Raw genomic sequence first — 11,564 nt, 5'->3', positions numbered from 1 at the left:
CAATTTTTGTTACTATTACTCTCTAGTATAGTTTAAGGTCTGGTATTGTAATGCTACCTGTTTACTCTTCTTGCTAAATATTGCTTTTGCTACTCTGGGTTTCTTATTTTTTCAGATGCATTTCATGATTGCTTTTTCTACTTCTATGAAAAATATCAATGGGATTTTAATAGGAATTGCATTGAATATGTATAGCACTTTTGGTGGTATGGCCATTTTGACAACATTAATTCTGCCTATATAACAACTTGGGAGATTTTTCCATCTTCTAAGGTCTTCTTTAATTTCTTTATATAATCATCTGTAGTTTTCATTGTAGAGGTCTTTCTCCTCACCTCATTTGTTAGATTGAATCCCAAGTATATTTTTTTTTAAAGAGAGAGTGAGAGAGGAGAGAGAGAGAGAGAATTTTTAATATTTATTTTTTAGTTCTCGGCGGACACATCTTTGTTGGTATGTGGTGCTGAGGATCGAACCCGGGCCGCACGCATGCCAGGCGAGCGCGCTACCGCTTGAGCCACATCCCCAGCCCCAAGTATATTTTTAAGATTATTGTGAATGGGATAGATTTCCTAATGTCTCTTTCAGAGGACTCATCACTGATTATAGAAATGCATTTGATTTATGGGTATTAATTTTTTATTTGGCTACTTTGCTGAACTCAATTATTAGCTCTTGGAGTTTTCTGGTGGAACTTTTTGGATCTCCTAAATATAGAATCATATCATCAGCAAGTAGTGATAGTTTGATTTCTTCTTTTCCTATTTGTGTCCTTTAACTACTTTCATCTGTCTAAGTGCTCTGGCGAGAGTTTCAAGAACTATGATGAGTAGAAGTGTTAAAAGAGGGTATCCCTGTCTTGGAATGCTTTCAATTTTTCCCCCCTTAAAATGATTTTGGCTTTAGGCTTAGCATAGATAACTTTTAAAATGTTGGGGTATGTTTCTACTATCCCTAGTTTCCCTAGTGTTTTGAACATAAAGAGATGCTATACTTTGTAAAATGCCTTTTATGCATCAATTGAGAGGATCATGATTCTTGTTTCTAAGTACATTGATGTGATGAATTACATTTATTTCTGTATGTTTAAATAAACTTGCATTCCTAGAATGGAACCTACTTGATCATGGTGCACTACCTTTTTAAGACATTTGCCAGAATTTTATTGAGACTCTTTGCTTCTATATTCTCAGGGTTATTGGTCTGAAGCTTTTTTTTTTATGTCTTTGTCTGGTTTTGTATCAGGTTAATTCTAGCCTCATAGGATGAGTTTGGAAGGGATTCCCCCTTTTCTGTCTCATGAAATACTTTGAAGAGAATTGGTGTTAATTTTTCTTTGATGGTTTTATAGAACTCAGCTTAAAATCTGGTCTTGGGCTTTTTCTTTGTTACTAGTCTTATGATGACGTTTTCTATTTTATTGCTTTAAATTTATCTGTTTAAATTATGTATGTTTTCTTGATTCAGTTTGGGTCATTCATATGTCTCTAGAAATTTGTTGATGCCTTTGAGATTTTCTATTTTATTGGAGTACAAATTTTCAAAATAGTTTCTAATTATGTTCTGTATTTTAGTAGAGTCATGATATTTGCTTTTCATCATGACTTTATTAATTTTGGTTTTACCTCTCTTTCTGTTAGTGTAGCCAATTGTTTGTTAATTTTATTTATTTTTTCAAAGAACCAACTTTTCAGTTTTTTTCAAATTTTAAAAATGTTTCTTTTGTTTCAGTTTCATTGATTTCAGCTCTGATTTTAATTATTTCCTGTTTTCTTCTGCTTTTGGTGATTTTATGTTCTTTTTCTAGGGCTTTGAGAAGTAATGCTAGGTTATTTATTTGTTGGCTTTTTTATTATTTTAATAAATATGCTCAATGCAAGGAACTTTCCTCTTAGCACTGCCTTTACAGTGTCCCCAAATTTTTGATATGTTGTATAAGTGTTCTTATTTAATCTCTAAGTATTTTTAAATTTCCTCCCTGATTTCTACTGCAATCCATGTATCATTCAATAGATATAATCTATTCTTTAGGTGTTGAAGTGTCTTATATTTTTATTTTATCATTGATTTCTAGTTTTGTTCTATTATGATGTGATAGAATGCAAGGTAGTATCTCTACTTTTTTGTATTTGCTAAGAGTTGCTTTGTGGCACAACATATGTATTATTTTAGAGAAGGATCTATGTGTTGCTGAGAAGAAAGAGTATTTGCTCTATGATAGATAAAATATTTTATATGGTGTGTTACATCTAAATTATTGATTGCATTATTTAGTTTTATAGTTTTTTTATTTAGTTTTTATTTGTATGATGTATCCAGTGGTGAGAGGTGTGTATTAAAGTAACCCAGTGTTATTGTGTTGTTGTCTACTTGATTATTAAAATTGAGAATGGTTTGTTTGATATACATAGATGCTCCATTGTTTGGGGCATATATATTTATGATTGTTATGTCTTGTTGATGTATGATTCTCTTAATCAATATGAAATGTTCTTATTTATCCCTTCTATCTTTGGTTTGAAGTCCACTTTATCTGATATGAGGATGGAAACCTCCATTTCTTTACACAGTCTATATGAGTGATATGTTTTCTTCCAATCTTTCACCTTCAGTCTGTGGATATCTTTTCCTAGGATGTGAGATCCTTGAAGACAGTATGTTGTTGAATCTTTTTATTTAATTCAATTGGACCATCCATGTCTTTTGATTAATAAGTTGAAACCATTAAAATTCAGGTTTATTTTTGAGATATGATTTGTATTCCTAGTCACTTTGGTTTATTTTTGATTTTGAACTTGACTTAGTTTCACCTTCTTTTGACTTTTACTTTAGGGTAGTTCCCCCCTTTGCTGATTTTTATTTTTTTTTAAATTTCCTCCTCATGGAATATTTTGCATTGTCCCTTATATGTTGGTCAACTTATGGGGACCCAAGAAGGCAGTAAGCTATGTGGGTTGTATCAATCAACTCTATGTTTACATGTGGTTGGGCTCCATTGAGTGCCTTCTCCTGGCTGTCATGTCCTATGACCACTTTACAGCTATTTGTAAGCCTTTGCATTATTTGGTAAGATGATTTTCATGGTCTGGAGTATTAGTTTGGCCATTCTGTAGTGTTATGTACATTTACCCTAAATTTGTCTAAGAGTGAAAACAATTTTTTGGATCATTTCTTGTGTGAGTTTCCAGCTGTGGCCAAGACAGCTTGTGTAGACACCACAGCAGAAGAAATGTCTGTGTTTGCTTTAGGCATTGACATAGTCCTCACACCCCTCATCTTTATCTTTATATCCTATGGCTGCATTGCTGAAGCTGTGCTAAAAATGAAATCTAAAGCTGGCCAACACAGAGCAATTAATACCTGAGGATCTCATCTCACTGTTGTGTCCATGTTCTATGGAGCTATTATCTACTTGTACCTGCAACCAGGTAACATTGCCTCCAAGGTCCAAGGAAAGTTCGTCATCCTCTTTTACACCATCATCACTCCATGTCTCAACCCCCTCATTTACACCTTACAGAATAAGGACATAAAGGATGCACTGAAGAAGCTAATGAGAGTTCAACATGAATCTGTGAAAGTGAAGAGTTATTTGAAGAGATAGATATTTGAATAAATAAAGTAATGAAATGTGTTTACTGTCTTTAATTTTTATGAAACAAGTAATCCTTAGATCATAGTGATGAATTAACATAATACTTCTTATTTGCAAAAAAATTGTTGTTAATAGGACATTATGTAAAATTGTGGAAGTGTAACCGATGTGACTCTGCAATCTGCATTTGGGGTAAAATTGGGGGTTCATAACCCACTTCAGTTCAATGTATGAAGTATGTTATGTCAAGAGCTTTGTAATGTTGTGAACAACCAATAAAAAAAAAAATCTAAAAAAAAAAATTGTTGTTGTAAGCAATGTCATAACAATATTATTTAGCTCTTGTGCCTTTAATCATAGGCATGTATCTGGGAAAAAAGTCATTAATAATTTTTATTTTCACTTGACATAAAAAAAGAGCAAATAAATGAATTTTCTTCTCAAGTCACATAAAAACAGTTTTGTTAATCTACTTTTGTATTTTATTTATTTTTATTTTATTTTTTAGGTGGACACAATATCTTTATTTTATTATTATTATTTTATTGTTGGTCCTTCAAAACATTACATAGTTCTTAATATATCATATTTCACAGTTTGATTCAAGTGGGTTATGAACTCCCATTTTTACCCCGTATACAGATTGCTGTATAACTGATGTGATACTTTTGTATTTTAAATGCAATGGAAAATCATCATAAAGTTCTGTATACATGGTGTCATATAAATTTTGGATTGCATGTTAAATAGTGAATTACAGCTACAAGCCAGTAATTATCATAAGCAGTATATAATAAAATTTTCTGTTTATTCAATGGAAGTTGATGAATATCTTGAGGAAATAATCTTTGTAATTAAATTCTTTTTTTCTGTATCATGACAGAGAAAAATAAAAGCTATTTATCAAAGTCTTTTTAAAGGTGACAATCCAGACTAATTCTTTTCTCATTCATTAGCAAAACTTTATTATATGATTATGCTAATGATTTTAGAATGAGAATCTTAATAGTTTGAGACCAGTTAGGCTTTCAGTATACATCTCTGGAATAAGAGAATTAATGTGAATTTTCAGAAATGCAGTATTATTTTTTTGTAGTGGTATTTAATAAAATGAAACTTTTGATTTCCATTTATCAAGGTGATATAATATTTGTTTTGGAAAAATGTGATAACTTTTCAATGAAATGTTTTTTTTTCCTATGATCTGATACCTATCTTTAAAAATTAATAATCATATTCAAACAAAATAGGATTCATCACAAACATTTCTGGAATATCAATGTAACCTAATATTTTATCCTCTACCACTATGTGTATTCTGACAATTTTTTTACCAAGTGGTGGGGTACTGAGGATTGAACCAAGGAATGCTTAACAACTTAACCACATCCCAGCCCTTCTTATTTATTTATTTATTTTTAAATTTTGAGACTGTGTCTCTCTAAGTTGTTTAGGGCCTCACTAAATTGCTGAGGCTAATCTCAAATTTGCAATTCTCCCACCTATCCTCTTGAGGTGCCTGTTCTGACTCAATAAGGTTTGCAACTAATGATAGGAGATATATTACATCATTTACAAATTCCAGTAACTAAGTATACCAAAAATGAATTATTTATATACATAGGAGAACATTATATTTTATAGTATAATAGTTTTCTAGATGTCTAGTTTTGTTTTCTCTTTGGTTTGTCTTTGTTGCATTTGCATTGCAAATTATAGCACTGTTTCAAATACTTGATGTCACTCTTTGGATCTAGAATATCCCCCAATGCAGCAGTGTCTAGAAGTGGAGGTTTAGGAAAATGATGGGATCAATGAAGGCTCAAACCTCATCAGTGTATTAATCCATCTAAAGAATTAATAATTTGAATGGACTGTTGGGAGGGGGGCTAGTTGGAGAAAGTAGGAATATCCTAGAAGGGTGTTTCTTATATCCAGCCATAGTTGTGTTCTCCCAACCCTTTTGCTTTCTAGCTTCCATGAGCTGAACAACTTTTTTCAACTATACCCTCCACCATGATTATTTTACCTTGGACCAGCTGGCCATGGACTGAAATATTGCCAACTGTATTCATTTTTCATCAAGTAAAAGTTTCACAGGTTTGTCCTACAAATAAAACTTTTTCAAGTTCTTGGCTGACTTCAATCCACCTTAACTCAAAAACTTAGCTGTGTCACCTTGAGCATGTTACTTACCATCTCTGAATCGTTGGTTCATCATCTGACATTGATACAAAACTTGCTTAGTAAATGTAAAGAGCAAATAAGAAAAAAATTTAAAATACATAGGGGTGTTTTTCATGGGAAGTTAGTTAATTTTCTTCTCTTTATCTACATTCACACATGCACACACCGGTAAGAAAAAATGATTTTCTATTCTGTAAATGGGAGAAATTAATTATAATAAAAATGAGAGAATATGCACTAATTTGATGTCTTCAACAGGGAAATATTTTTATGAGGGGAAAGGGGGAAGGAAAAAGAGGGAGAGAATTGAACAACAGCAGGGGAGGTAGAGAGGGAAGATGGGAGGGGAGGGGAGGGGAGGGGGGATAGTAGGGGATAGGAAAGGTAGCAGAATACAACAGTCACTAATATGGCATTATGTAAAAATGTGAATATGTAACAGATGTGATTCTGCAATCTGTATTTGGGGTGAAAATGGGAGTTCAAAACACAATTTGAGTCAAATGTATGAAAGATGATATATCATGAACTATGTAATGCTTTAAATAATCAATAAAAAAATAGTTTTCAATGGGTTATCCTATTTAAGCTGTCTTTATATATCAATTAATTAAATTTTTATTGCCAAAATTAGTATTTATCTTTTCCTCTACTAAAGTTCCTATCACTCTTGTTGTTTTGGTGAGCCCTTCATAATATTTGTAACCTCTGTCTCTCGAAATCAAATGTACCAGATATTTACTGTCTTTCCACCATGGATGTCTATGTCTGAGCACTAAGGATTAGGTAAAATTTAACTGTAAGATTAAAAATAAATAATGGAAATAATGAATACAATGTAGATCATAATGATTATATGTTCTTAAACAAATTTTTCAAAAAATGGGAGAAGTGATTTAGATATCATGCCAGCACAGCCTCTACACGATGGGTCCAGGTCTCCTAAACAGACTCAGGGTCCAGGCCCATCCAAATAGATTCCTGAACAAAGCCAGCCTCCACAGAATCAGGAATGGAAACGACTGCTACAGAATCAGTTTCCAGATCTGTCCTAGTGCCAGGAAGAACCCAGTCAGCAAGACAGACTCCATAGTCCCAATATTATCTTCATCCAGGATCCAAAAAACTCAATTTAGTTGACCTGGAAGTAGAATCACTCCAGTAGGCCCTGGAACAGACTTGTCCCCATGGACCAAGACTTGAGGTCCAGTCCTGAGAATCCAGCTTTCAAGTTAATCCCAGAAACTGGCCAAATTTTTAGATTCATACTTATTGTCTATCTAGTAGACTGTGTTGACCCAGACCTTAGGTCATCCCCTGTGGAAACAGACTTTATACCTGCCCTCATAAACATGAGCTCTCAGCCCATTCCTACAACCCAGACAATGATTACACCCCAGAATAATCTCATACCAGACGAGCCCCAATGGACAAAATATCCACACCCACTCAATAAGTCATAACTCTGCCTATAGGCTCAATTCCATAGACCTAGTTATCAGGCTCATGCACCAACCTATCCAGTTTTTAATATACTAATTGGTTATTTTTATGTTTTCTTTAAGAAGTTATCTAGATAGGTCAATTGTCACTATTTAAATCACATTATTTTTCTTGGTATTGAGTTGTAAATTCTTTATATATTCTAAATGTTAACCCTTTCTCATATGCATAGTTTTTAAATATTTTCTCCCTTTTTGTAGGCTGTATTTTCACAATGATAATTGTTTCCTTTGCTACTCAGAAATATTTTTGTTTTTATTTACTCCCATTTTCTATTTTTTGTTTTTGTTTCCTGTGCTTTTGCCATCTTGTCCAAAGAATCCTTGCCCATATAAAAATTCTTAAGAATTTCCTATTTCTTTTAGTAGTTTTAAATTTTAAGGTTCTATGTTTATTTTACTTTTATTTAATTTTATCATTTTTGGGGAGCGTACCAGGGATTGAACTCAGGGGCACTTGAATACTGAGCCACATCCCCAGCCCTATTTTGTATCTTATTTAGAGACAGAGTCTCACTGAGTTGCTTATCACCTTGCTTTTGGTGAGGACGGCTTTGAATTTGCAATCCTTCTGCCTCCCACGCCTCTGGGATTACAGGTGTGTGCCACAGTGCTGGACACTTTGTGTCATTTTAAATTGTTAAGGAAATGTATTATTTTAGTTGTAGCTCTGCCAATATGTATATCCAGAGGCTTGTTGCCATTTCTGTCTTCAATAATTTTTTTATCATGAAAGGCAGAATTACAATTTTTTTCTAACAGATCAAATTGGTTGGGTATTCTTGGTTATCAAAAATGCTCATGTAGATTTGTGATTTTGAACTGATTAATATTCATGATATGTGAAAAAAAATTATATGCTATCAATTGCACAAAATGGGATTTTATATATGTATACACATAACCTGGAAGGACAAATCCAACTAAGATGCCTGTGACTGGATGACAGTTCTTTTCTCATGCTGTTCTGTTTGCTGTATTACACTTATTAATTAAAAAAATAAATAATAGTTAGTTTAAAAACCTGAAAAAAAATTAACAAAACTGAAGATGAAAATTGACAGTAACAAAAAATAGAAGGAGACTTTAATGATTTCCAATAATTGATGGAAACATACAGAGAGAATATTGATATAGACACAGTGGACTTCAACAATGATATAAGCAGGCATAACTGACATATACAGAACATTGCATCCATGGGAAACAGAATACAAATTCTTTTAACTGTTAGAGAGCTTTTTTTAAAAAAAAAAAAATCAGGGGTGATGCCCTGGGTTTGATGCTCAGTACTACAGAAAAAAAAAAAAAACCCTGAAGTTCATAGGAAATCTCAAAAACCACCAAATGGCCAAAGCAATCCTGAGAAAAGGAACAAAACAGGAAATATTACACTAACCTGGCTTCAAAATCTATTAGAAAGCTACAGTTATCAAAGTAGATATAAAGAATAGAAAATATATCCTAAAAGTAAGCCATACCTCTAAAACAAACTGATTTTTCAGAAAGGTGCTAAACACGCAAGGACAGTCTGTCATCCAGTACTGGAAAAAGATGGATATACATAGAGAAGAGAATGAAACTAAACCCTTATCTCTCCTCATATGCATGAAATAATCTATCAAAATGAATGTCTGAAACTACTAGAAGAAAACATAGAGAAAAACTTTAGGATATTAGAACAGACAAGGATATTTGGATAAGATCTCAAAAGCATAAGTTGAAAAAAGTAAAGATCAACAATGGGATTATAATAAACCAAATAGTTTCTGAATAATGAAGAAAAAATAAGCAGAGTGAAGAAACAGCCTACAGAATGGGTCAGAATATTTGCCAAATATACATCTGAAAAGAGGTTAACTTTCTAATATGTGAAAAACTCAAACAACTCCATGACAAATAATCCAATTAAAAATGGTCAATAATTTATGAGTGTACCTTTTTCCCCACATCCTTGCCAACACTTATTGTTTGCCTTCATAATAGCTGCCATTCTGACTGGAGTGAGATGATATCTTAGCATGGTTTTGATTTTCATTTCTCTAATTGCTAGAGATGATGAACATTTTTTAATATATTTGTTGATTGACTATATAGCCTCTTCTGATAAGTGTCTGTTCAGGTCCTTGGCCCAATTATTGATTGGGTTATTTGTTTTCTTGGTGCTTAGCTTTTTGGATTCTTTATTTACCCTAGAGTTTAGTGCTCTATCTGATGTGTGAGGGGTAAAAATTTGCTCCCAGGATGTAGGCTCTCTATTTGCCTCACAGATTGTTTCTTTTGTTGAGAAGAAACTTCAGTTTGATTCCATCCCATTTATTGATTCTTGGTTTTAATTCTTGCTCTATAGAAGTCTTATTAAGGAAGTTGGGGCTTAATCCCACTTGATGAAGATTATGGCCTACTTTTTCTTCTATTAGATGCAGAGTCTCTGGTTTAATTCCTAGGTCCAGTATGAAGATTCCTTGGAAATCTGGGAATAAAACCAACATTTGACTTAGCTATCCCTCTCTTTGGTCTATACTCAAAAGACTTAAAAACAGCATACTACAGGGACACAGCCACATCAATGTTTATAGCAGCACAATTCATGACACCTAAACTGTGAACCAACCTAGATGCCCTTCAGTGGATGAATGGATAAAAAAATGTGGCATATATAAACAATGAAACTTTACTCAGCAATAAAAGACTACAAAATCATGACATTTGCAGGTAAATGGATGGCATTGGAGAAGATAATGCAGAGTGAAGTTAGCCAATCTCCAAAAAAACAAATGTCTAATATTTTCTCTGATATAAGGAGGCTGATTCATAGTGGGATAGAGAGCAGGAGCATGGGAGGAATAGATGAATTCTAGATAGGACAGAGGGGTGGGAGGGAAAGGGAGGGGGTTGGGGATTAGCAAGGATGGTGGAATGTGATAGATATTGTCAACAAGTGCTGAGTAGCAGTTAAAGGTTTGTCAACAAGTGCTGAGTAGCAGTTACATAGGAGTAATAAGTTCTAGTGTACTTTGGCACAGTAGGCTGACTACAGGTAGTATATTGTGTATTTCATAAAAGATAACCTTTACCACAGGAAATGAAAAAGTTTTAAAAAGTTGACACATTTACTCTTATTTGGATATATAAAACACATACATGTATCAAAATATCACATGATGCCACATAAATGTGTACAATTTTTATGTATTAGTTTACAAAATAAAATGAAAAAAATAGCTATTGGGAACATTTCCCTGCACTTGTTATCTGACAGGTCATGATCATAGAGTTCAGTGCATAATGTGTAAAATGGTTCATACTGTGAACTAAGATTTATAAAACTCAATATATTTTGTTTTTAAACAATTTTGGCATTTATTGACAAGTTCTTGTAAAGAAAGGAATAAAATATAAAACATCATGCAAGGAAAATAAATATGTAAGTTTTTTTTATAAAAAATGTAGAACTACCATAAGGTTCAGCAATCCTGCCTTTGAGTTTATATCCATTGGAAATTAAATCAATATAATGATATTCATTACAGCATCATTGACCACAGACAAAATAAGAATCGACCTAAGATTCCATCTTTGGATTCATGGATTTAAAAAATATTGCATATATAATTACTTAGTTATAAAAAGTAAAGAAATCCTGTCATTTATGAAAGTTAATGGAAGTGAACGTCTTTTTATTAACTTTAACAAGCTAGGCACAGATAGATAAATACATGTTACCACTTACATGTGGAATAAAACATTTGATTTTGTAAAAGTAGAGAGTATAATGGTGATTACCAGAGGCTAGGTATTTGAGGATCGTGGGTGGGAAGATGTTGGTAAAAAGATACTAAATCCCAGTTATTGAATGAATATGTCCAAATGATCTGTTGTTCAACTTGGTGACTTGTTAAAAATATACATTGTATTCTTGTAAAATGCTAAGACAGTGTATATAGCCTGTATTCGCTACAAAACCTCAACTGTGTTAAGTAGCTATCATATATTAGCTAAGTTTAGTCATAGTACAATGTGCATATTGTACGTGGTAGATATACATTCTCTGTCAATTTAAAAAAAATATATAAAATGCAAGGAAAAAAACAGAAGTAAAACAGCATCCTGAAGCAGGAAATTATCTCAAACTGCTTGTAATGTCTCCAAGAGAAGAGATGACATACTCCAACTATGACATCGAGAGTAGCTTCACAAAGGAAGTATTTACACAGGTATGGGACAGACTGAGAAATACCCACAAGGGTATTCTAAGTGTGTATTTTATAAGCACTACC

General features: G+C 32.8%; 1 pseudogene across 1 annotated transcript; it reads left to right on the top strand.

Moving 5' to 3' along the window:
* The first annotated feature begins 2,907 nt into the window (after positions 1-2,907).
* Positions 2,908-3,604, top strand: LOC308649346 (olfactory receptor 2W1-like; annotated as a pseudogene). The gene has a single exon. The product of its transcript is annotated as an olfactory receptor 2W1-like (transcript).
* Positions 3,605-11,564: the final 7,960 nt, after the last annotated feature.

Source organism: Spermophilus citellus, assembly GCF_964194105.1.
Source record: "Spermophilus citellus genome assembly, chromosome: 5".
Taxonomy (NCBI): domain Eukaryota; kingdom Metazoa; phylum Chordata; class Mammalia; order Rodentia; family Sciuridae; genus Spermophilus; species Spermophilus citellus.
The sequence above is the reverse complement of the archived record's forward strand: the minus strand, read 5'-3'. Positions and strand labels throughout refer to the sequence as shown.